This window comes from Pinus tabuliformis, chromosome 3_2, assembly GCF_031772625.1.
Source record: "Pinus tabuliformis cultivar Carrire ecotype Pingquan chromosome 3_2, CPIR1, whole genome shotgun sequence".
In the NCBI taxonomy this organism is placed as follows: Eukaryota; Viridiplantae; Streptophyta; class Pinopsida; order Pinales; family Pinaceae; genus Pinus; species Pinus tabuliformis.
Genome location: NC_142302.1, coordinates 1,155,166,975 through 1,155,192,668, shown reverse-complemented (window position 1 = coordinate 1,155,192,668; position 25,694 = coordinate 1,155,166,975). Strand labels below are relative to the sequence as shown.

At 42.1% G+C, this 25,694-nt stretch overlaps 1 pseudogene; it reads left to right on the top strand.

The window, feature by feature from the left end:
• The first annotated feature begins 3,880 nt into the window (after positions 1-3,880).
• LOC149184817 (magnesium-chelatase subunit ChlH, chloroplastic-like) overlaps positions 3,881-25,694 on the top strand; it is an 85,868-nt pseudogene continuing 64,054 nt past the window's right edge.

Here is a 25,694-nt window from a genome sequence, read left to right as displayed (position 1 = left end):
TACCTGATATTCATTACAAAATAACGGCTTTATCCCCTCCCAAAAGCCCTAAAATTCTGTGCGATGAATATATCTTCGCCAGCTCCACGTGGTACGCTACTTTCGCGGGGTCTTTTACCCAAGATTTGGACCAAGTTGGTCCATGCCCAACATTCCCCCAACACTCACCTGTGACTCGTCCCAAGTCACTCAGATTCAATGCCCTTGATCTTTGTTGCAATCTCGTTGTATACTGTCTTGTAATGTATGAGTGTTTCAGCCATCAACTTTTCTTCCTTTTGTGTCTCATTTAGCAAAACTTCTATACTAGGGCCAATGGTCTTCCGTAATAGCTTTGCTTCCCTTTTCTTCAATTCCTTCAACCGTTCATCCAATGCCTATGAAATTTCTAGGGATCCCTCCTGCCACAACTAATTCCTCTCCTACAAGATCTATGCTTTCCTTCGCAGGTCCTCTACTTGCATATGGAGGTTATTTCCTTCAGAAATGTTGGAAAGCCTCTACAATACTAGTAAGGTCTTCACAGCTGCTAGGATTTCATTGTGCCACTTTTGCTTGTCCTGCATTTATTCCTCAAACTTCAAGATGTTTGGATCCTCCTGCAGTTAGGTCCAAATATGTATCGTGTCATTGAGAAACTTCTCACAATATGCCACTGTATCAGCTATGCCTTTCAATGTTGCGATGAGGTCCCTTTGTCTCTGCTCCTGAACCCCTATTGGAATACTTGGCTGCAACCTTATTTGTAGCTCTAATATCTTCACTTCGTAATCAAATTTCATCTTGGATTTAGCATTATTTGAGTCCTTGATCATGAGGGTAAGCTTCGCGACCCTTTTTGTGGGTGCTTCAACCTCATGAACCTTCATGTCTGGCACTATGTTGCAAGTATTAGAAATGGCCTTCTCCAATTGTTCTCATTGATTCCTTGCTTCCTTCCTTTCCATGGACACTTGCCTCAGCTCTTTTTGCATCATTTCTTTTCCTAACTCCACTTTTTCTTTCAACAACGACATATGTTGCCCTCGTTCCTACATCTATGTGATGATTCCTTGATTAAATTCATGCAGCACTTGGAGGGGTAGTGCAACGACATTCATCTAGACACTGCACCATGCCTTGGCTCACTCTTTATCTGTTGTTGCTTCAAACTTCAATGCCCCAGCTGGCACATGTAACATCCTCATTCCAAATCTCGTTTCCAGTCTCTCTTCTTGCTGCGATGGTTGGGTTGCCTTCTCTGGTTGCTTCACTGCTTGTGGTAATGCCTTCAGTGACACGATGCCCTGTTGTACCTCAACCAAGATTGCTTTGCAGCGATCATCAATCTTATCCCAGGTCTCTGTGTTAATCCCCTTGATTTTCTCTCCTATCTCATCGATGTTGCCATCAGTGAGGGAAAGCAGCACTACGCCCTTACTCTTATCTACCTTATTCTTCTTTCTTGGACACATTTTTATTAAAAGGGGTGACTCTTCTAATACCTCCATAGCGTTGTGGTGTTCTTTTTGTTCCTGACCTCCCCTTGTTTCTTTTGTTTCCTCATCGACATTTGCCTTACTTGTACCCACACCCTACGAGGTAAATTTTTCTGCTCCCTCTCCTCCAACCACTCCATCAGGTGGAGTCATCCATTCCTCCAGCCAATCCTGCACTACCATGAGGAGATCATATTCCATTACCAAGTATGGCAATGGATGCCATGTCTTTGTTGGTTCCTTCATTTCTTTCACATACACCCTGTGAAAGTCTACCTTAAACTCTGCTATATGACAATATTGTTTGTACAGGCTCGGTGACAGTCTGGGATATGATTCACCACCATATGCAAATCCATCACCATGACTACAAAGAACATCTTGTTCTTTGTTGCACACATAGGCTCCTTTGTAAACCATAGTGAAGAATACCTCACTGCTTCGCATACATCCACCTCAATAGTCATAAATTGAGAATCTTCGGGTTCCTTCCATGCAATAAGTGCAATAAGAATTAAGAACCAAGCATAATGGAAGGCCTTGCCTTCTTCCTGTGCTTCCCTGCAATCTGTTAAAAACTCCTTACATAGATAGGAAGGCTAGTTGAATTGGACCCCTGGGCTACACGTTTTTGGTAATGACACTATTGCTACAGACATTTCATTGGCCCTACACTTCCTCATGATTTTCCCCACTAAGATATGTGCAGAAAAGCACACAATTTGATCCTCGATGGATTTTATCTTCTACCTATGGTATTTCTTTACTGAGCTAAACTTTTCTTTCATCATCTGGGCCATCTCCTTGTCTTTTCTTTTTACCCATGAATTCATATGCAGGGTCCTTTCCTTGATATGGAAACATTGTTATTTTTATTATGAGAATCTCATCAATCAAGATCCTCGTCCCTAACCAAATGAAATCATTATGCACTAGTACGAGGATCTATTACACATAGATTGTACTGAATGGGCTTCAACCGAAGTGTGGCACATTTAGCATGTTAAAAGGTCCTACTCTCTGCACTCCTGTAACTCGTTGTTGTGGCTCCAATCTTATAACTCCGCTCTTCAAATATTGGAATTTCTTTAGGTACCTACTAGGCTCAAAATGCGCGAATGTGCTTCTGTCATTGAAATCACTGTATTCCAATTTGAGTTCAGGAATATTCCCCAACACTTCTCCTTCAAAAGGCACCTCTTTTGGAAACAACGACATATAAGTAGAAAATTTCCCTTCATTTGTCTCCTTAACAAGCTATGCACCTGGTTTTATCAATGGCATGTACGTTGGGAGCACAAAGGGAGTCTCCACATCCTACTTCTCCTTCCTGTGAAACTCAACTTCTTCTTCACTTTCGTGGACCTGCTGAGGTCCCTCCTGCTGCTTGAACCACCAATTCCTTCTTTTGCTTTGTAGTGTACTTTGAAGACACCATTCTCGTGGAAAAAAAATGAATAATATCCATGAAGTGACCATCTATGACTGTAATTTCAAACAATTGTGCATCGGTTAGGTGATCTTCAAGACTTGTAAGTTCTTCACCTGTTTCTATCCTAGATAGATGATCCAGCATAGCATTCAATCTTCATGACTTCACTATAACTTCGAAGTCATATTCTTGGAATAATAACAACCATTGACAAGTCTTTCCTCCTAAGACAGGTATATTTACCAAATATTTCAGCATGGAGTGATCTGTGAACATCTTAAAGTGTCCTCCCAACAAGTAATGTCTGAACTTTTGTAGTGCATACACCATAGCTAATCCCTCCCTTTTTGTCATCTTGTAATTCTTTTTTGCCTAAGAGAGATTCCTGCTTGCAAATGCAGTGGGATGATCAATATCCCCTGCTCCCAACTACATTAGTACTACTCCTAAAGCTATGCAATATGCATCAACATGCACATGAAATTCTTTCTTCCAGTCCGGAAAAACTAGAATTGGTGTAGTTACCATTTTTTCTTTCAATGCATCCAAGCTCTTCTAATATTCTTCATCCCACTGGAAGGTCACATCCTTATTTAGCAACTTTTCCATTGGCACAGTTATCTACACATATCATTTTATAAACTTATTGTATTAACCAGTGTGTCCTAGCGTAGTATGCATTTTTCTTACTGTTTTTGGTGCTGGTAGGTTCACAATGACTATGATCTTTGTCGGATCTACCATCAAGCCTTGTTTACAAACCACATGTCCCAACAATATTCCAAATGGTGCAAAAAATATGAACTTCTTTATGTTCAACAATATTTGATACTGCTTAAATGTATCCATCATCAACCTCAAGCTCACGGCATGCTTCTTTAATAGCCCAAATATTGTGCAATCGTCGAAATAAACTTCCAGAAATTTGTGTATGTATTCTTTGAAAGTTGCAATTACAACTCTGGAAAAAATGGCAGGTATGTTCTTCAACCCAAAAGGTATCATTGTGTACTGATAGGACCCCTATTATGTGGCAAACGTTGTCTTATGTCTGTCTTCTGGTGCAATTTTGATCTGGTGATACCCTGAGAAGCCATCTGTAAAAGAGTAAGCCTATTGTCCTTCTACATTATCCAACACTTTGTTTGTAAATGGGGTGCGAAAAGGGTCATGCAGGGATGCATCATTTAACTTTATCAAGTCCACACATATTCTAATTTACCCTTTCACCTTCTTCTCCTGAACTACCATGGGACTTACCCATTGAGACTCTTCGATAGGTTCAATTGTCCCCGTGGATAACATTTTGTCCAATTCTTATTTTACCTTTTCCTTATATTTTGGATTCAATCTATAAGGCCTCTGCTTAACATGCTTCGCATCAGTCTTCAAAGGAATCCTCATAACTCTGAAATCCCCTAGGATGCCTTTCATATCTAAAAATTTAGAGGGAAACATTTCCTCGTATTCATGCAATAAATCTATTATCTTATTGACAATGTCGTCATCTCAGTAATCTCCCATGGTCACATACTTTGGTTCAACTTCTATCCCTATATTTACTTTCTTCATTTTTAGTGGTTATGTTATATCTAGCATCTCTATCTTAGGTCCATTCACTTCACAATTTCCTTCTTACTCTTTGATATCAATGTTGTGAGGATCTTCGTCCCCTTCTGCAGTGAGGTTACAACATTCCACCACATTTCGGATCTGTGCAGCCCCATTAGGTTGCCAAATAACTGGAACTTCATATTCAAAAATATTCTTCTTAGCTATATTTAGCGCCGCATCTATATGTGGACAGTCATAATCAAATTTGAATGTCATCACAAATCCATCCACCATTTCTGCCCAGCTAGTAGGGCCATGTCGAATTTTAGTTTCCAAATACTAGTTATGTGATATCGTTTCCAAGGTATGGATGAAACCATGCACCCATTCTTCTCATGGAATTTCTCTCCAAGCTACCATACAAAGTTGTATATGTTCTCTAGGATCATTCTAGCCATCATACTTGTCTACAAGCTCTGTTTCTACTTTTCAAAATCTTACCCACATCAAAATTCTACATTTCTGCCAATCCATATATTCTTCTTATGCATACCCCACCATATAGAAGGTGTAGCCCTCAACGCTTGATCCAATGCTAACAGTCTCTAACATTTTGGTGCTTGTATTTCATAATATTTAAAGAAAGTAGTTACATCACCCATACCATCATATAAAGGTAAATCATGTACCTTATTTGTCATGCAGCGCACTACTTTGGTGATCCTTACACATCGCCTTGTAGACACTTCATGTAATCTGTTCTGCTAGTTCTACAATTCTTCTTCTGAATCTAAGGTACAGGAACCATCTTACTCCCAATTCATATTTCCATATGAAGTGGGATTGATCCATTCTTCTTCCTTCGTTGTGATCTGATAAATATTATCAACATCATCTATGCTATATTCCTCTTTGATAGGCTCTATATACCTCATCCCTTCTGATGGATCTAATGGAAAGTAACCCTCATATTATTGTTTTCGAATATCATTTGACTTTTCTTCAGATTAATTATGGACATGTTTTCAAATGACCAATCCAATCTAAGCAACGCGGGGTAAGGATTACTATCATCTACTATCTTAATCACTTCAAAGTTAGTGGTAATATGCACTTCGTCGATGTCCACTATGACATTAGACAACCTTCCTAGTGGTAATATTTTCTGTTGACTTTCCATCTTCAGCTGAATAATACACCATTGCAACTTTAGCTTACCCAACGATTCCCAAGTCTGCCTTGGCAAGACATTGGCATAAGATCCCAGATCTAAGATAACATGATCCATGTCATACTCTCTCAAATCTGCGTTGTAAGCCTCATTTATTTCCATGTTATATTTTTGTGTCTATGTAGATCATTCACTACACACATCTCCCTCTATGGTATCTCCCTAGAAGTACAAGAGTCGATTACTTCCTATAATCCCTCCATAGCCTTCTACTTCCTCAAAAGCTTCATACAGGTCTATAGGAAAGACTTCAAAACATTTGGATCCACCTCATGTGTCATAATCAGTATTATTTCGTGGTTATCCTTCTGAGTCAACTAGGTAGTAGAGGTTGAGGCCTCATTGTCCATAAAGCTTCACCTCACCTCCATGAATTCTTGCTTTTCCATCAATATATCAAATACAGGATCATTCTAGCCATCATACTTATCTACAAGCTCTGTTTCTACTTTTCCAAATCTTACCCACATCAAACTTCTATATTTCTTCTAATCTCCTATATTCTTCTTATGCGAACCCCACCATATAGAAGGTGTAGCCCTTAACGCTTGATCCAATGCTAACAGTCTCTAACATTCTAGTGCTTGTCTTTCATAATCTTTAAAGAAAGTAGTTACATAACCCATACCATCATATAAAGGTAAATCATGTACCTTATCTGTCATGTAGCACACTACTTTGGTGATCCTTGCACATCACCTTGTAGACACTTCATGTAATATGTTCTGCCAGTTCTACAATTCTTCTTCTGAATCTGAGGTATAGGAACCATCTTACTCCCTGTTAGTGTCAATATCTTCATCCCTCCATAAGTGATCAAATTCTCTTGTTGCATTACATGTTAGGTGTCTAATCTGATCAGCTGCATTCCATTAGGGTCATGGATCATCTGATGGTGGTGGCATATTATAAAATTTTCCCTCATGTTATTTACCTGCTGGCCCATTTTCATACATTTAGGTCATTTGCAGTCTTTTTTGTCCTTAAATCTACAAAAGTCATTTTTAGGGTTTTAGGTCTCATTAGGTCTAGGGTTTCGTCAATAAGGTCTTGAAAACACTCAATAATGGTCAACAGGTGCATGAGGAGGTCAAATAAAGTCTCAGAAACAATAATTTCAATAATCACATGCTCAGTGATTGATTTCTCTTCAAAAACCTGTTTTGAGGAAAAACAAAGATTTTTATGTTTTATGTATAAATCTCATGTAATTTTATTTTTCTATATGTAATAACTTCAAGAGGCAGCCCTGGTCACCTTGCCAAGCCTCTGCCACTCTAGTGCCTATAAAAGAAACAAAATTTCAAAGCATTTAGTCCATCAAAGCCAAAAAGTAAGACAAACTGCCCAAAACAGAGTTTACAAAAACAAGTGAAAATCAAACATTAGCAAAGAGGGTTTTCATAAGTCAAAAATTAAAACCATTGGTATATAAAGTATTTTTCATGTCAAAGAGGTTCATTTGTGTCAAAAGGAGAAGAGAGTAAGTGAAATTTTTGTTTTCGTAGCCAAGGGAGCGATTTTGTACCAAAACAATGAAAATTGCAGGCGCGGCGCACCTGGCCTGTGCGGCGCACATAGAGCACTGTTTGCATTCAAATTTATAACTAGCGTGATGTACGAGAGAGGCATGGTGCACCTATGAGTGGGCATGGCACACCAATCTTCAAGGCCTGAAATCATTCAAATCTTCCTCCAAAGCTCTCAAAATCGTAAATTCCTCATTGCACAAGTAAGTCAACACTCCCATATGCCCAATGCATGAGTTTGCTTCAGTATTTATGGTGATTCAATAGGGAAAAATTTAAACCCTAGCTCCTTGCATAGTTTGTTGAGAAAACTGCCTAGGGTTTACAAATCACTATTTTTTGCTGCTAAATCCTACCCCTACCATTTTCACTCCCTCACTACATTTCATTCACCTATTTTCTCCCTCCCTTTTCATTCATACTTACCTATTCCCTATTCCTCATATCCCTAAAACTACTAACCCTAATCCCTACCTTCACTTATCCCAAACCATAATCAACAACCCTAAACCATAAATATTATTCCCTAAACCCTTCTATTCCCCAAAAACTCAACCAGCAGCATCCCCAACCCCTCATATACAATCCCTTCACAGTCCTTATCATCAATCCTTATCTTTCAGCAGCAAATAACTATTGTCAATATAAAATCTCTTCATACTCATCTAAGAAAACTCAAGAATTGGAAAACATGGAGTCAGATTCTTCTTATGACAAAAATGAGGAAACAGTCAGTGACTCCTCAAAAGAAATTCATGCACCAAGGAGACCTCACAAGAGTGGAAAACATAACCAGGAGGAGCCTACTTCACTTTCTGAGCTGTTAGCTTGCCCTCTTGCTATCACATGCTTCCAACAACAATCTTGTTATCAATTTTGTGAGATGGTGGAAAGAGTCAAATACCACCATGAGCTAGCTAGACTGTTTTTGCTCCATCTTCACAATGGCCAAGTCAATTTGGTAGGTGTGACATTCACTTTGACACCTGAGACTATAGCTCAAGCAACTGGTATTCCAAATGTAGGTGAGCAGTGGAATAAGGGGCAGCTAGTGGACAGAGATCATTATGAGCCTTATATAAAGGCTGTTTTTCAGAGGCATGTCAGTAGGGTCTTCCCTTTCAGGTACCTACAGGACACATATGTTCCCCTTATGAAACTCATAATCAAATATTTCAGCTGTGAGGGAAAATTTTCTCGCTTATACACCTATCATATCAGATTGTTGATGCATTTCACTAGGGTGAGGATGATGAACCCCCCTATTTCATTTGCTGGAATATTAAGAAGATGACGACATTGGTGCAAAGGAAGCCTCCTCATCAGCAGTATAACAACATCTATCACTTTGCACTAATCAAAATTGTGGTTTTGCATCAGCTCAGTTTACTGAATGTTTCATGGGAGGATTTCATTTCACATGAGGTCTTTACTGGTCCTCAAGTGCCCCCATCAGTTTTTCATGAGGCAGGAGAGCCTTCACATCAGCAAGAGGTGCATGAGACACAAACCACTAGTGTGCTAGTGTTTGTCACTTACCAAAAGGGCACTAGAAGATTGTTTGCAGCAGCAAAACGAGTATTATCTCCACCCGGGGTGGAAGGGGTCTCGTTTCCTCCAACAGTAGAGCAGGTACAGGACAAGGGTAAGCAACCATTACATGATGAGGGACCTTCAGAAGGTCAAGAGGTAGATTTCATTCTCATTCAGGATGATGACACTGATTTGAGCTCAAAGCTCAAGGAGATCATTCGGGAGTAGCAAGATGACATTTATGACTTGTCTCTCAACCTGGAAAGAGCCAAGTTGATAATCAACTATCTGGAGTAGAAGAACAAACAATTAGAGGATCAGCAAACCATTATGGAACTCCAAAACGTAAGGGAAAATTTGTTGGGTTGTGTTATATTCTTTCCATGACTAGCCCACGTAGTTAACCGGGGGGTTAGATGGGGGGCGGAGCACCCCCTTCTGGGACCATCCTTGGATTTTGGCCTTGCAGTTTGATGAAATAGTCTCAACCTTGCTGACAGAGGAGATGAGATGGAAAAATATGGAGAGCCAAAATGGTGATGCCTTGTCTATACAAGGATGGTCCCAGAACAAAAACAAAAATAAGTCATCGAGTGGGAGATCTAAATCTAGAGGGAGATCTAAATCTCAAGGAAAACCTATAAAGGTGGTGTGCTGGAAATGTGGAAAGGAAGGCCACTTCAAAAGGGACAGTAAATCTAAAGCTCCTGACAAAGGAAGGGGATCTGATGAGTCTTCTTCTGCAGAGGCGAAAACCACCTCAGATGAAGGTGGGGATGTGTACTTGGCTTCTTCAAGTACACATGTAGATCATGAGGCATGGTTGATTGACTCAGGTGCATCCTTTCACTTCACTCCCCATAGAGAGTGGTTTTGCGAGTATGAGAAATATGATGGTGGTGATGTCTTCTTGGGGGATGACAGGAAGGCTAGAATCATTGGTCATGGAAAAGTAAAGTTGAAGTTGCAAGGTGGAAGGGTTAGAACGCTTCCAGGTGTTCTATATATTTCTGCATTAGCCAGAAATCTGATTTTTGTAAGCAAGTTGGATGATGCAGGTGTAAAAACAATGTTTGAGAAGGATACCTACAAAATGGTTCGGGGAGCACTAGTATTGATGCGGGGAGTTCGGATTGGAACTCTATACAAGCTGCAAGGTAGCACTGTTATTGATGGGTGCAATAGTTATATGGTTCTTGAAAGTGGAGTAGAAAATCTAGTGGTCTCTGGAGGGAATACCATGTTGTGGCATCAAAGGCTTGGACATATTGGAGAGAAGGGCCTTTGAATACTTCATGGTAAAGGTATGGTAGAAAGTATGAGTAATAGCTCTCTGGATTTTGATTTCTGTGAAAATTGCGTATATGGGAAGTAGAATCAGGGGAGTTTCCCCTCTGGTGGTAAGAGGGCGAAACATATATTAGAGCTTGTACACAGTGATGTGTTTGGACCTGTGAAGGTTCCATCACTAGGTAAGTATACGTATTATGTATCATTTATAGATGACTTCTCAAGGAATACATGGATATATTTCCTTAAGAAGAAATCTGAAGTCTTTGACAGGTTTAAAGAATTTAAGGCTCTAGTGGAAAACCAGACAGAGAAGAAGATAAAGGTGCTGAGGACAAATAATGGTGGAGAGTTTTGCAGTAAGGAATTTGAAGAATTCTTCAAGAAGTGTGGTATAGCACAGAAGAAGACTACTCCATATACACCTCAGCAAAATGGAGTTGTAGAAAGAATGAACAAGACATTGATGGAAAGGGCAAGAAGCATGATCAGTGGTGCCAGGTTAGGACAAGAATTCTGGGCAGAGGCGGTGGATACTGCATGTTACCTAGTCAATAGGTCACCTTTGTTAGCGTTGGAGGATAATACTCCACAAGAGGTATGGGCTGGTAAGAAACCCTCTCTTTCACATCTGTGATGTGATGCATATATACATATTCCAAAGGAGAAACAAACCAAGTTGGATAGTAAATCTGAAAAGTGCATCTTTATTGGATATAAGGATGATTTAAAGGGTTATAAGCTTTGGAACCCAATCACACAAAAGGTTGTGTACAGCCGAGATGTGGTGTTCAGAGAGGTAAAAGATGTTATTAAACATGAAGTCCAACCAAAGGAACCTGAGAAGATAGAGTTTGAGCTAAAGGAGGAAGAATCAGACTCTACAGCAAAGGAGGAATCAGAAGATGAAGAGCCACAAACTCCGGCTATGAGAAGATCAGTTCGAGAAAGAAGGCAGCCAAAAAGGTATAGTCCATCTACTTTCTATTCAAATTTTTCTTTGTCTGTTACTGATGATGATCCCAGAACTGTGAAGGAAGCAGTGGATTCATAGGATGGAAAACACTGGAAAGAGGCCATGGTTGATGAAATGGCATCTTTGCACAAAAATAAGGCTTAGGATCTGGTGGAGTTGCCAGCTAGAAGGAAACCCATTAGCAGCAAATGGTTGTTCAAAAAGAAGACAAATGTAAAAGGAAAAGTGGAGAAATACAAAGTTCGATTGGTAGCAAAAGGTTATTCCCAGGTGCTGGGAATTGATTTTGGTGATATTTTTTCTCCTGTTTCCAAGGTAAGTTCTATTAGATTACTTTTATCTGTTACTACTGCTTTCGATTTTGAGGTAGAACAGATGGATGTGAAGACAAAATTTCTTCATGGGGATCTGGAAGAGGAGATCTACATGAAGCAACCTAAAGGCTTTACAGTGAAGGGTAAGAAAGAACTGGTGTGTAAGTTAAATAAGTCTCTATATGGGTTAAAACAGTCACCAAGGATGCGGTATCAGAAATTTGATACATTTATATGGGGACTTGGCTTATCCAGGATTTGAAGACCCAATTGTCCTCCAAATTTGACATGAAATATCTTGGTGTTGCAAACTATATTTTGGGCATGGAAATTAAAAGAGATCGTACAAAGAGGAAGCTCTGGTTAAACCAAAGGAAGTGTTATAGCTCCAAATCTCACTCTTATGGTTTGTGATGCTGCACTCATGGCCTAGGGCAACCCCTCCTTCCAGACCTGGTCCAAAAATTTAAAAAACAGTGTTTTATTCCCTATACGCGACATTGCCCTGAGTTAAACGCGTGTACACGCGGGTCTGTTATACCCAACCCGCGTGTATCTATTAAAACACTTAAAAAATAATAAATTCCTCTTTTTCGGGCGGAGATCGCGGGTTTTACCTGCTGGATCACCTGTTATTGCCCGTGGCCCAACTGTTCCCAACCAACTCCTAACTAAAAAACTACTTTGGAGAGGGTATAAAAAGACATCAAAGGGAAGGCCAAGGGGAGAGAGAGAAGAGAGCAAGATTATTATGCTGAGATTTTTCCCTTAGACTAGGTCTGAAGTCCTTGGTGCTTTCTGCACTTCCCCCATTTTGCATAGGAAACCCTTGTTTCCATGTGTATTGGTGATCATTCATCCTTGATATCATCATTGAGTAGGACTTGGAAGGAGCTCTTGTTGGAGGCTTGAGGCTGGAACGAATCCGGGAGGAAGCTTTGCTTGGAGCCTGCTGAAGGTGTTCAGGTGATATCTTTCCGATATATGTACTTTATTTGCCTTTATATATAAAGAAACACGTCTTTGTTCCCGAAACAATCTTTCTTTATGCTTATGAGATTCTTGTCTTGAATTTTTATGCAAGTGGTTACTTAAAGATTTTTATAACTAACTTTATAGCATAAAGATGGTTTATACATAAGTATCTGTACATGTACTGTTGTGTTCTTTGATTTGTTTGTCTTGCAGGTTAAAGAAAGAAGAAGGGAACTCCAAGAAGGGTTTGGACCCTAAAGGCCTTCTCGAACTTAGGACCTTAGGTACGTACCCTAAACATTAGAATTTGCTTAAAAGTAAAAATGATGGCTGTGTGTGTGTTTCTTTGAATAAGCAATTTTCAGTCTAGTAGAGTCTTAGCCCAAAGGACCCTAGGGGTACTTTCCCTTCAATCAAAATTGGCGACTCCACTGGGGACAACACTCTTGTTGTTCCTAGTTTGGGTAGTCTTCAAGCCAATCAAGGCTCAGCCCCTCTGTTTGTTGGCTCTGACTGTCTGATCTTTTCTTGAACTCCAAGCTTTTCCAGTTTTTCAGTCTGTGTTTTTTTGTTTTTCTTGAAAGACTTCAGATACGCTCTTTTCCTGGATTACAGAAGCGTATATACGCAAGTTGCACTAAGTGAACCCGCGTATACGCAGGTTTCCTTAGTTACAGTCGTGTATACACGCATTCTGCACTTAATTGCAGGCGCGTATATCACATAAATTTCAAGATTTATAAATTTTCTTTTTTGCTGAATATTTGTCTGGTGGTTTGGGTCAGTGTCAAGCAGTCACTTTTCCAGTAACAGTTCTCTGTTTGACAGGGGGCATCTTGTTCTGAACTCTCTCTAGTCATAAGGAGTATTAGTCTTGTTTTTGTTGATTGCAAGCGTCATTGATTTTTGACACACAAGATTTCTGTTTAAGAATCTTGATTGCTCTGTTTCGGTAGAGTGGGAAGATTGGGTTCAACCTTTGTGTCCATTTTTTCTTTCATGACACTTTTTGTTTGCTTAACGAAATCATTTTTATGACCATTTGCTCCTTCGTTTCGGGAAAAGTTGTTTGTTATCATTTTCTTGAAACTTGTCTTTTGATCTTTTGGGACTTTCATTGCTGCTTTTGATAGTCAAAAGCGATTTCAAACACATTTATTTTTGTTGAGTTTTCATCATTTGAAAGGGTCGATTCACAAAAGTGTTTGGTTGCCCATTTATCAATCATTGGTGTCGGTATTTTTGAGAGCTTTCCTTTGAAAAAGACTTTTTGGTTTGATTGAAAGAAAATCTTTTGAAAGTTTTTGAGTTTCGCTTTCTTAAACTTGCTTCTCATTTGATTTCCTTTTTTGCGAAGTGAAAGTGCTTTGTTTTTATCTTAGAACTTGTTTTTATTGTTTGGACGAAATGATTGGTAACACATCATCTTCTATCTAAGCATTTTAGTGGCAAGACAAATTTTGGTAAAGCAGCAACTTTCCTTCTTTGTTTTTAGAGTAGTCTTTGAATCTTGCATCCACATATAGTTCTTGCATTAGGGTAAGATTTGAATCTCTTTTTAGGCATATTTAGTTTTGTTAGTTTTTGTGAGTGTGGAGTCTGAAAAGAAAAAGAAAATTTGTTTATATTACAAGTACCTCTGAACCTCATAGAAATTGCTCTTCATCGAAAACAAAAGTGCATGTGCATGTAGCTAAGTTTTATTAATTTCTTTTGCGTCCATAAAAACACCACAAGTTTCATCTCCATTACCTTGTGACTTAAAGAACAGCCTAATAAAATCAAGCGCTTAATTAAAATCCACTAGAACTTTTTGTTTTAGTTCTTACACCAACAAGTCTAGGATTTTAGGGCCTTGGAATAGGCGAGTGGAGAGTTAACTCTCCAAGGCCACATAAAACGTCAAACATAAGAGTCTGATTAACGAGAGTAAATCAAATAGTGTTAGGAAGACCAGGAAAGCTCCAGATCTGGGAGTTAAGCACGAGGGTCTGTGAAGATAGGGAAGAGAGATACCCCCTCTCCTACTTGTCCGAACTTACCTCACGACTGTTCCGCCTGGCTTCTGCGACGAGTTGGTACCCATAGTTGCCTCTCCTAGGGATCTGCATAGGTGGTTGCGGAGGGGAATCCCGTGGCACCTGAGGTTGACGTTGTATCACTCTCGACAGTACTACTGGAGGGCACCCTTGCGAAGCTTGGGGGCTTGCACCGGCGCAGGCTGTTGTTAGGAGGTCAACGTAACTTCCTCTGATACCTTCGCTGATAGGACTGGGCCCTCATCATCCCAGACTATCTTCGGAAGGCCCTTTGATTCACTTTCTCGTATTTTGGTGTCCGGTCCTAATCACCTGGAGCGGAAATACTTGAAAGTTGTTTGACTAGCTGTATCTTTAGGAACTTTATAGTGTGTGCTCTGTGCTCCTAGTCGGCTTAGCTTTTAATTTTTTGAGTCTATAGTTAGATCATAACAAAAAATTCAAAGTGGCTGACCGGTCTCCAAGACGGTCTCGAAGACTTCGTGGTCTCTCGCCACCTAGTTTAGAGCCTTCTCCTAGAAGGCGCAAAGGGGATACTACCGGTAGGGCCCGTCCCACGCCGGTTGACGCATCGGGGATTGATCCTCCTCTCGGGGATATTAGTGGCCAAGCAAGGCCTGGCACTTCTGAGCAAGAGAGGGACACTCCAGTCCCTTCTCGAGTTCGCTTTCAAGCGGAGAATAACGTAGAGGTAGAAGAACTTTCAGAATCATTAGTGATTCCAAATTCTCCACTACCATCTAGTTATCCGGACGTATTGCAATACGTTGGGACTCCGTCGCATAGACCAGCGAGTCCAGGTTACGCTACGCGCTTACCATTTATGATCACTACTGGAAGCATGGCTTCTACGAGTGCTGCGACTATGCAAACCCCAACATCGGTGCAGGGGGGAGGAACCATTTCCATTCCCTCCGCTTCCTTGTTCGGATCGTTTGCTAGCACATCTTTGGTAGGGTCTACCTCCATTCCGTCCACGAGTGGAAATGCCCAAACCAATGCTTTTAGTACTGGTTCCTTCCTTTTTGGCACCCAATCACAGGGTATTCCATCGGTTCCGTTCAATGCCGCTACGTCCATGATGGGCGGATCGGCTTCATTCCAGGGTTTTCCTTTTGGAAGTGGTCATATCCCACATTCCAACCCAACGGTAGGATCCATGCCTTTTTCTTCAATAGGACAAAGCAGCAATCCTTTCCAAGGTTGGAATAACCCTGGGGTTAGTAGCACAGGAACTGCGAATCCATTTATCGGCCAACAAGGAAGTAGGCCGTATTCCACGGTTAGCATGTTTCAAAGCATTCCTCCCCTTGCTTCGGCTTGGAACCCATATCAGGGGTTATCAACCCCTTACCATTCTTTAGGAGGAAACTTTGCAGGCTATGGAGGTTATACGGTAGGAGTTGGTCAAACTCCGAATTTTGCTGGACCACAAGGCTTGCCTTTTGGTTCAGCCGGTTCTACTAGTCACTTCGGGCAGCCTGGTGCCTCCCAAATCCCAGGACAATCTTTTCAGAACTTTGGGAGTTCTGCCCAGTCCGGGTGGAATCCCCTAGGTCCTCCTAGGCTTCCGTTTCTGGCAACGTTAAACTTGCCAGATCTCACTAAGCTAACAAACGACCCTATCAGATACAATCCGGCCTGGCCTCCGGTCCCAACCAAACTCCCTTTGGACATTCCAAAATTCGAAGGGAAGAGTTGTGAAGATCCGGGCGATCATGTAACCACATTCCATTTGTGGTGCTCATCCAACTCCCTCATCGAGGATTCGATTAGGTTGAGACTCTTTCAGCACACTTTGACTGGTAATGCGGCTAAATGGTATATAGAGTTGCCAGGGGGCAGCTTTACATCATTCGCAGACTTAGCTAATATCTTCTTGAATCACTTCCAGTTGCCTGTCCGCTATGATGCCGGAACTGAACTTCTGGCTACCTTTCGTCAGGATAATGCAACCCACATTTCTGATCACATTCAGGAATGGAGACGGAGAAAGAGGCTCACCAAAGCCGAAATCCCTCTGGAGTACCGTCTAGAGTGGTTTTTGAAGTCTTTGCAACCTGAGATCTCCAAAGATGTCTCCATGTCTGGGGTCTATTCTGAGGAGCAAGCCATTTTCAGGGCCCAGCAGTTAGAACTGATTTACTCTCAGTCTGGGATCCTCCAAAAGTACTTGCTAGATGCTCCTGGATCTAAGGTTGATTTAGCTAAGCCAAAGCCAGGTCCGCACGTGGATGGTATTGTGGGGTCAGTAGACTCGACTACAGTGAACTTGTTGAATCAATTGCAGCAGTTGTCATTACAAACTGCTCCTAAAAACCAAGTCACAATGTCTAATCCTCAAGCTTCCCAAAATTCTTCCATTAACGCCGTCCAATCTGATAACCCCAAAGGAAAACAAAATTCCAATGGGAAAAAGAAAGGACGTGGTAAAAAGAAGAATTCGGATGGGAAGCCCGATGCAAATAAATCCGGCAACAACGCTGGTGGTGGTAAAGTTGAGTCGAGAAAGAAAGTTAAGTTCCCCTGCAAGTTATGCAGTGGGGACCATCTAACTCATCTTTGCCCTAGAATTGAAGACGCTCAGCGCTTGTTAGGATAGCAAGGGACTTCTAGCTCACAAGCTGTGTTAACTAACCCATTTCCCCAGGGGCAGCAACTTCTTGCTGGCGCGAATTCGAATCCTGGGACCTCCTCAGGGGGCAACCAGGAAGGGGAAAAAGCTTCAAATGTTTTTATGATGGGTTCAAACGTTAACGTGACTAATCGGTCACGTGATTATGGTGAAGCCGAAACATCTAAGGATAAAACGGTTCCCGGAAGTAATGACCTTCATATTGAGTGACCTCTTGTTGAGACTATGCCTAGGATACCGAAAGGTTCCGCCAAACGCGCGACGATTAACCCTAATGCTAGGGCCGCCCAAAATTACTCCATTGTGGAGGATTTGGCTCAAAGCCCGTGTGCTATGTCTGCTTTGGAAGTTCTCCAATCGTGTCCGTCTCAGAGAAGTGCTTTACTCTCTGCCATTGGAGCAGTCGATCCAGCTAACTCATTAGTGCTCTCTTTTGACATGTCAAATGTCAAAAAGAGACTCCCTCATCATATGGCTTTTCAGGTAAAGTCAACATACCGGAAAATTAATATTTTTTGCACCGTTATTGATGAAGGAGCTTCCACATGTGTCATGTCCATGTCATGTTGGAAGGCTATTGGTTCACCTTCGGCCGTTCCTTCACCAACCGTCTTAACTGCATTTGATGGCCATTCTCACAAGCCGCATGGGATTATCCCGACCTTTCCTATATGTGTTGGAGGGAAGGTCGTTAATATCGAAGTGGAAGTCGTAGATGCTAACCTAGATTATAATCTCCTATTAGGAAGGAACTGGGTGTACGAGATGGAAGCCGTTGTATCGACTCTGTTTCGTGTCATTTGCTTTCCTCATGAGGGGAAAATCGTTAAGGTTGATCAATTGTACTATTCTCCAATCGATCCTCAAGCAACCTCCGACTCTACTGTTCCTTTGGTGGATAACCCTCACCCACCGACTGAGAATTTAGGAGTAGGGATGTATTCCTCATTGATGGGTACGTTTGATCTTCCCTCTCCTTTTGCAAGAATCAATGCTATTTCATCATCCAAGGAGTCTTCTCGAGAAGAGTTCTTCCGAACTCATTATTTTTCTGACCCTTGGACCTTGCCTTCACCTACGACCACATTAGTTGAAGGACAAGTGAATGGAATGGCGTTTCCTATATCTGCAGCTGAGCTTAGATATCAGTCTATCGTAGACTCTGCAGATAACCATTCTACTCCTTTTTTCGAAGAGGAATTAGATGGTCATGTGGCCCCCGCTTGGAGCTTTGATTCTAACTCTGCCTTGGACTGCTTAGATTCGGTTCTACCTTTTGAAGAAGCAATCCTCGAAGTAATGATGGGTATAGATCGACCTTGGGAAGACTTACACCATCGTTCATATTTTCTTCCTCCATTGCAGGAAGTGGAATCTAAATTCTCCGAGCTCGTTGATAGTGATGTTTGTATGGTGTCAAACCCTTTGTCTCCAACACACGTACGTGCCGAAGGTAATATGTCGGTAATCTCAAAAACGATACCTATAAACATCTCTAAGGATCCTAACATCGTCGAGAATATCTTCATCGGAATTGAGTGTTCCCCTGAAGAAATTCAAATTTATACCGACCTATTCAAGGAATATCGGGATGTATTTGCTTGGTCTTATGAGGAAATGCCTGACATTGATCCTTCTATCGTCCAACATGAGATCAAGACGTACGAAAATGCAAAACCGATTCGTCAAAGGCTTCGGCCGGTTAACCCTAGGAAAGCAGCGGCTATCAAAGCTGAGGTTGAGAAGCTGCTAAGGGCGGGTTTTATATACCCTATTCCTCTTACGAATTGGGTTTCAAATCCAGTCCCTGTGGACAAAAAGCAAGGAACAATCCGCGTATGCATCGATTTTAGGGACTTAAACAAGGCTTGTCCAAAAGACAATTACCCCACGCCATTCATTGATCAGATTATCGACGAGTGTGCGGGTAATGAGATTTTCTCCTTTATGGATGGTTTCTCAGGTTATAATCAAATCTCTATTCGTCCTGAGGATCAGCATAAGACTGCCTTCATATGTCCCTGGGGTACCTTTGCATATCGAAAGATGCCCTTTGGTCTTAAAAACGCTGGAGCCACATTTCAGCGGGCCATGTCCTACGCTTTCCACGACATCAAACATGTCATCGAAGCATACTTAGATGATCTCGCTGCTCGTTCTCGAAAGAGAACAGATCACCCTAGTCATCTTCGATTGGTCTTTGAGCGATGTCGTTTCTATAAAATCCGGTTGAATCCCAATAAGTGCGTTTTCGTGGTTACATCCGGTCGGTTGTTAGGGTTTATAGTGTCCAATGAAGGGATTCGAGTTGATCCCTTCAAGGTTGAGGCAATAGTTCAGTTGCCTCCCCCGTCCTGAATCCGTCAACTTCAAAGTCTTCAAGGGAAGGCCAATTTCTTGAGACGGTTTATAGCAAACTACGCCGAGATCACTAAAGGGTTCATGCGTTTGCTACGGAAAGGAGTTCCATTTGTATGGGACGACTTTGCGCAGCGGTCGTTTGATGCTTTGAAAAAGGCATTAGTCTCTGCCCCGCTTTTGAGTCCACCGGATTATGGTAGAGACCTCCTTTTATATCTCACTGCAGCAGAATCTACCATTGGTATGGTTCTAGTTCAGGAAGACGATGCTCTCGTCGAGCACGTGATTTATTATTTGAGCCGAGGCTTAATAGGCCCTGAACTTCGCTATTTTCTGGTTGAGAAGTTGGCCTTGGCAGCTGTCCATGCTATCCAGAGGCTCCGTCATTATATTTTGCTACGCAAAACTTTTGTCCTAGCGGCGGTCAATCCATTCGTAGGCGAGTGATTGGGGGCAAATATAATAGATGGATAGTTATTTTACAAGAATTCGACCTCGAGTTCTTGTCCGCCAAGTCTAAGAAATCTATGGTTTTTGCGGAGCTAATTTCTGAGCTTCCTTGTGGAGAGGATATTGTTTATGAGGAAAGTTTACCCGACGAGCATATATTCCTCATCTCTTCACAAGACCCTTGGTATGGAGATATCATTGTTTATCTCCAGACTTCGAAGTTTCCCTCTACTTTCTCCAAGGATGAATGTCGCAAGTTACGTCACCTGGCTAAAAACTATGTTATCATTGGTGACACATTATACCGTCGAGGGGTTGATTCAATTCTTCGACGTTGTTTAACCTTAGAGGAAGCGGAGTCTGTTCTTAATGATTGCCACAGTGGAGCTTGTGGTGGTCATCTATCCGGGCTTGCTACAGCCCAACGCATCTTACGTGCCGGCTACTTTTGGCCTTCACTCTTTAAGGACTGTGTGGAAGCGGTCAAACGCTGTCACCCGTGTCAAATTTTTACTCGCAAGATGCGCGCGCATCCAGCTCCCCTTTTTCCCGTTGTCACCGTCGGTCCCTTCACTAAGTGGGGTATTGATTTTACGACTTGTAATCCGCCTTCAGCGGCGAATCACAAGTACATTATCGTGGCTTTAGACTACTTCACGAAGTGGGCCGAGGCCATGCCTACTTATAAGAACGACAGTGACACGGCAGCTTTGTTTCTTTTCAATCAAGTTATCTCAAGATTCGGTATCCCAAGAGAGATTGTCACTGACCATGGCAGTCATTTCCAAAATTAGCTAATGTCCGAATTGGCTTTTAAATTAGGTTTCCGTCAGGAGCATTCATCCCCTTACTATCCTCAGGCCAATGGACAGGTAGAGGCGGTCAATAAAACTCTTAAGACAATACTCCAACAGACAATCGATAAAAATCGATCCAATTGGCACATTATGTTATATCCGGCTCTTTGGGCATACCGAACCTCCGTCAAAACGGCTACTGGTTTTACTCCTTTTCAGTTAGTTTACGGGATGGAATCTATCTTTCCGGTCGAATGTGAAATTCCATCTCTGAAATTGGCTGTCGAGCTTCTTCCTGAGACTTTGAGTCTTGAGGAGCACCTAGTTCACCTGGAACATCTCGATGAGCAGCGTCGAGATGCTGCCACGATGAATGAGGCCCATAAGAAAAGGGTCAAAACTCAGTATGATAAGTCTGTCCGTCCTCGTGTCTTTTCTGAAGGTGACCTTGTCTTGGTCTATGACCAAGATAAGGACGCCTTGGGGGCAGGCAAATTCAAGCCTATGTGGTACGGTCCTTTCATTATCAAACGAGTCTTAGAAAAAGGATCGTATGAGTTAATTGATTTCGAAGGAAACAAGCTGGCGGAGCCCCGAAATGGGCTCTATTTAAAGAAGTATTTTGCTTAGTTTTACCAGGCAATGGCTTCTTTGTATTTTATGTGTATTTGTACATATATTGTCGAGCGTTTTCTGATATCAGCACTTTTTGGTCTGCCTTGGCAGGTGCTGATGGATGATTTGGTTTATTTTGGATTCGCCGATGGTGCTAGTCGGCACACTCGGAATCTTGCTTCCGCAGCTTGGGTACTTTATTACCCAACTGGTCAGTTGATGATATCGAGAGGCGTGTGTATCGGTCCTGCTTCAAACAATATGGCCGAGTATACAGCTGTTATCAATTTATTATCCGAGGCAATCTCTTATGGGATCGACTCGTTGGTAGTATATCTTGATTCTCAATTGATAGTGTCTCAGTTAAATAACATTTATCGGGTTAGAGATCCATTATTATATCGCCAATATTTAAGGGTGAGGTTGTTGCAAAGATCATTTATTTACATTAATTATTTGCACATTCCAAGATCTCAAAATTGGTTAGCTGATTCTATCGCTAATCAAGCATTAGACTGGCATATCAATCATTCATCATCATAAAATCATGCATCAAAAAGTCAAACTGTATATATATATATATATATCGCAAAGCGTCTCGAGTGTACATATGTGTGTCCAAAAATATACAAAATTGGGACTCAAATGCCCATAATCATGTCAGGCATATCTAACGCCTCGGCTCTGGATGAGCAGCTAAATAAGTAACTATAGCATTGGCCACGCGCCAAAAGACGCGAACCCAGTCACGTGGCATCCCAACCACATGACGCTGCATATCTGGAGGAAGGTCCTCTATCTCGGCCATCGGTACTTGGTAGCTCAGTCTCGCCAAGTGTCGCTGGACGTTGTTGAGGGTCCTTTCCGCATCTGCAGCCGCCTCTTCGGCTCCTCGGCCACGCCGTCCATGCCGCGGGAATCCATCTGGTCACACAGGCCCAATGTCTGGAACATGATCATCATATTAGTCATTTGAATCTCATCAAAAAATATTTTTCAAAATTTATCATTATATTTGAAGAATCCAAAAAAATCATAAAATCATAAAAATCAAAAAACTTACCAATCTCGCCCCATGCTGCATCCGGTGGTAACACTAGATCAGGATCTCCTCGGAAATCCAGCCTAGCATAGGGGTAGTCATCTATGGCGATGATCTGTTGCTCCCACCAAGCAAAAAAGTCATCGTCGAATGCATTCCTAGGCACTTCCCCACCCCCCAGACGTTTCATCAAGTCAGCCCACCGGCCCATGCGTGGATCACGTGGACTACTGATGGGAACTGCTACCCTGGGGCGGAGTGCGGGAACCTTCTCAAAGAAGAAAGTGCATAAAATAGTTACGTACCCAAAGTTCTTGGTCCGTCCCCTCCTGATAGAAGCAAGCTGTTCCTTCATATTGGCAAGTAAAGGAGTACACCAGTCAAACACCGTGGTGAGACAGTCCACTGCTACGCTCATGTTTACCCGTGATGCCTGATGTAGTGAGGATGATCCGTTCACTCGAGCTATGGTGAACAAGATTATCCGCAGTGACAAACTCGCCACGTCTGGGATAGAAATCTAGCTCCCGACCTTCCGATGACATGGACAGTAAATTTGAACATAGTCGTCTACACTGAGGCTATTCCGGGTCCTGCCCTGGGAGTGTACTACCTCTCCCCTCCGGGAAAGGCCCGTGATGAAATATATATCTTCCACTTCTACCCTGAGTGGCATCTGATCAATCACAAAAGCTTCTTCCTCGACATCCCAATAATCAATGAGTCTCTCGAGCAGACGCACGTTTGCTTTCATATTTGGCAACTTGAAGAATTTTAACAATCTGCATCCCCGCAGGGCGTCTAATGCCTCATCATTGTTCATAACTTCATTATCTACAGCTGAGTGCTCTCTTTCACGCCATGTGATAGTCATCCTGGAAGAAAAAATCATTTTCATCCGTTAGTTTTTTGTATAAAATTAGTTTGCTGCGCACACGCGGGTTCACTTGTATACAGTCGCGTGTAGGGCCGTCGTATACGCGATTTCTATACAGCCAACCCGCGTGTACGCCGCAGAGCAATTTTTTGCAAAAGTCTAATGGTGAAACATTAATTAAACTTCCTAAAAACTATCACAATCAATTGCAAGACAAGTTTAGTGCTTACCTGGAAGTTTTCGGCAAGTTTGAACGGTTGAATAAGTCACGGGGAAGTTTGCTCCTTGTGCTCCACAATTTTTGCTCTCCAAGTCAAACGGTGAAAATGGTAAGTCCAAAATTTCTTTTTATAAGTTTTGAAAATGCAAAATTTTTTCAAAATTTTATTTTGTTTGGTTTCATGTCACTTTTAACTTGGGAGCTTGGAATGTCGAGATTGAGTTGTTTTTCAGGATATTTTGGACATTTTTCGACGGTTCGAGACGGTTCCATGACTGCTGACCCGTCATGGCAGGTATCGTGTTCTCGCTGGCATATAGGTTAGGGACACCATTTTTCCGTTGCATTATGCATACTAGCCTCCATTTGACCGATACATCTGCCGTAGGGTCGACCCCATCATGTTATGATTCGTAAGCCATTTTCACTCGCCGATTCTTTAAATCATGACATGATGGTAAAGCCATCCTTTTACATGGGCATCCTAGTTAGCACCTCACTGACATTTGTTGCCCATGCTGCTTCGTTTTGAGTAGGCTCGGGAGTCCTCTGTAGTCCCGCCATGACTTATGCGTTGAAGACTCATTCCTATGTGCTTCTTCGCTTCGTTCTGGCCTTATACCCTAGAGGCTCCTATGTGTGTTGAGTTGTACTTCTGCATTGCATGTTGACTATTTGCACCTTTTGGCCTATAGCCGGCTTCATTTGGACTCGTGTTTAAGCCAACTTTTGACCATGACATCTGCAAAATCAACCTTGCATACCCTTGACTTCTGCAGCTTGACATACCCAGATCCGTGGAAGGAACTTACCTCTGAGTGTCACTGACCAGTTTTTCACCTCCCTGCATTGAGCATAGGAACGTTCCTTTCCCAGGAACTAGATCATCTGTTTCACCGACACTCGTTCTTTCCACTGTACCATAGCATTCTTTTATTCTTTTTCCGGCTTATCAGAAAAAGACAAAAAAATTAAATATTCCAAAAAGAGCGGGAACAGGGACATTATTTCCATTTATTGTTGGCAGCTAGAGTCAGTCGTGTCGCCCTTGAACAAAGCACTCAAAACAAAGTCTCCTCCGCATGGGTGGGATTTAGTTTGACTTAGGTACGCCATAACCTTGTTATCGAGTTAGTTCTCCCCCGATTGGTTACCTCTTCCAATCATATGGAGGGTTCGTTCATGCCTCCTGCATGACGAACTTGTACAGATTCATCATATGCTGCCACATAGTCACATTGAGTCGTGCTTTTGTTCAAGGGAAGTTAGCCTGAGTCGGCCTTTCTGCAGTGTCTCTTGACTCATTTTTCAGTCGGCCATCCCTGGTTGTCAGTGTCATGTCTATCATCACATCAGTTATATTGGTCCTTTACTCGTGCCGGTTTGAGAAGGTCCCCATTGACTTCTTGCTGGCGGGTCTTGTCCTTATCGACGACGACACATTGCTCTGAGGACAGGCCTAGAGCCGCACCCTGGCCCTATTTTCATTATTGATAGGTCACCTTGTGCTCAGCATCGATCAGTATCATGGGTCTTTGACTGAGTGGTTTCCCTTGTGTTCGACATCAGCATACATTATCAGACATTGGGATTCGTGCAGTACCTTGGTTTCCATTTGACCCTATTGGTGGATACCTCGCCTCTGTGTCGGCTTTCATTATTGGTTGGTTCAGAGGGTTTCTACCGTGCGCTAGCCACATCTTGTGTACGCCGGAAACGTACTTCGGTTGGGTTACTACATCTTTTTTCGTCCGATTCCTTCCACATTATTGGCCTACGGGTTACACTCGCGCTAGATTGATGAAGGATGCCTTAATGCCTTCCTTCTAGCGGATCTTTCCCTATCGACTCCGACTCATTGCTCTGGGGCAAAGATCTAGAGTCCATTTGGCAGTACCTTGGGGTTTGCAGTCATTAGTGGCAGATTCCTCGCTATCGACAGTGGGAAACCATCATTGTCTCCTGATTGATAGATTCTTACAGGTGTTCGACTTCAGCTCATCTATTCACACTTGTTAGATTGTACTGGGTACCTTGACGCTCATTATCATTATCGGTGAGTAGTCTCGCGTTTGTTAATGGTATACATCAATGACCGGTAATCAAACGATTTCTCACATGGTCGACTTCAGATCATTTATTCCCATGATGTAGAAATGTACCACGGCGGTCGGTGAAGACCTCAGGTTGTATCAGCATTCATTGGTTCACTTGACAGTTGCTCCTGTTACTGCTCGTTGATACCACTCCACTTTATATGTTGCAGTCAGTCATGGCGACATTCTATATGCTGGCACCTGAGTTTGCAGTGTAGTACCATCCTATTCCATCATGTTCAGTTGGTAC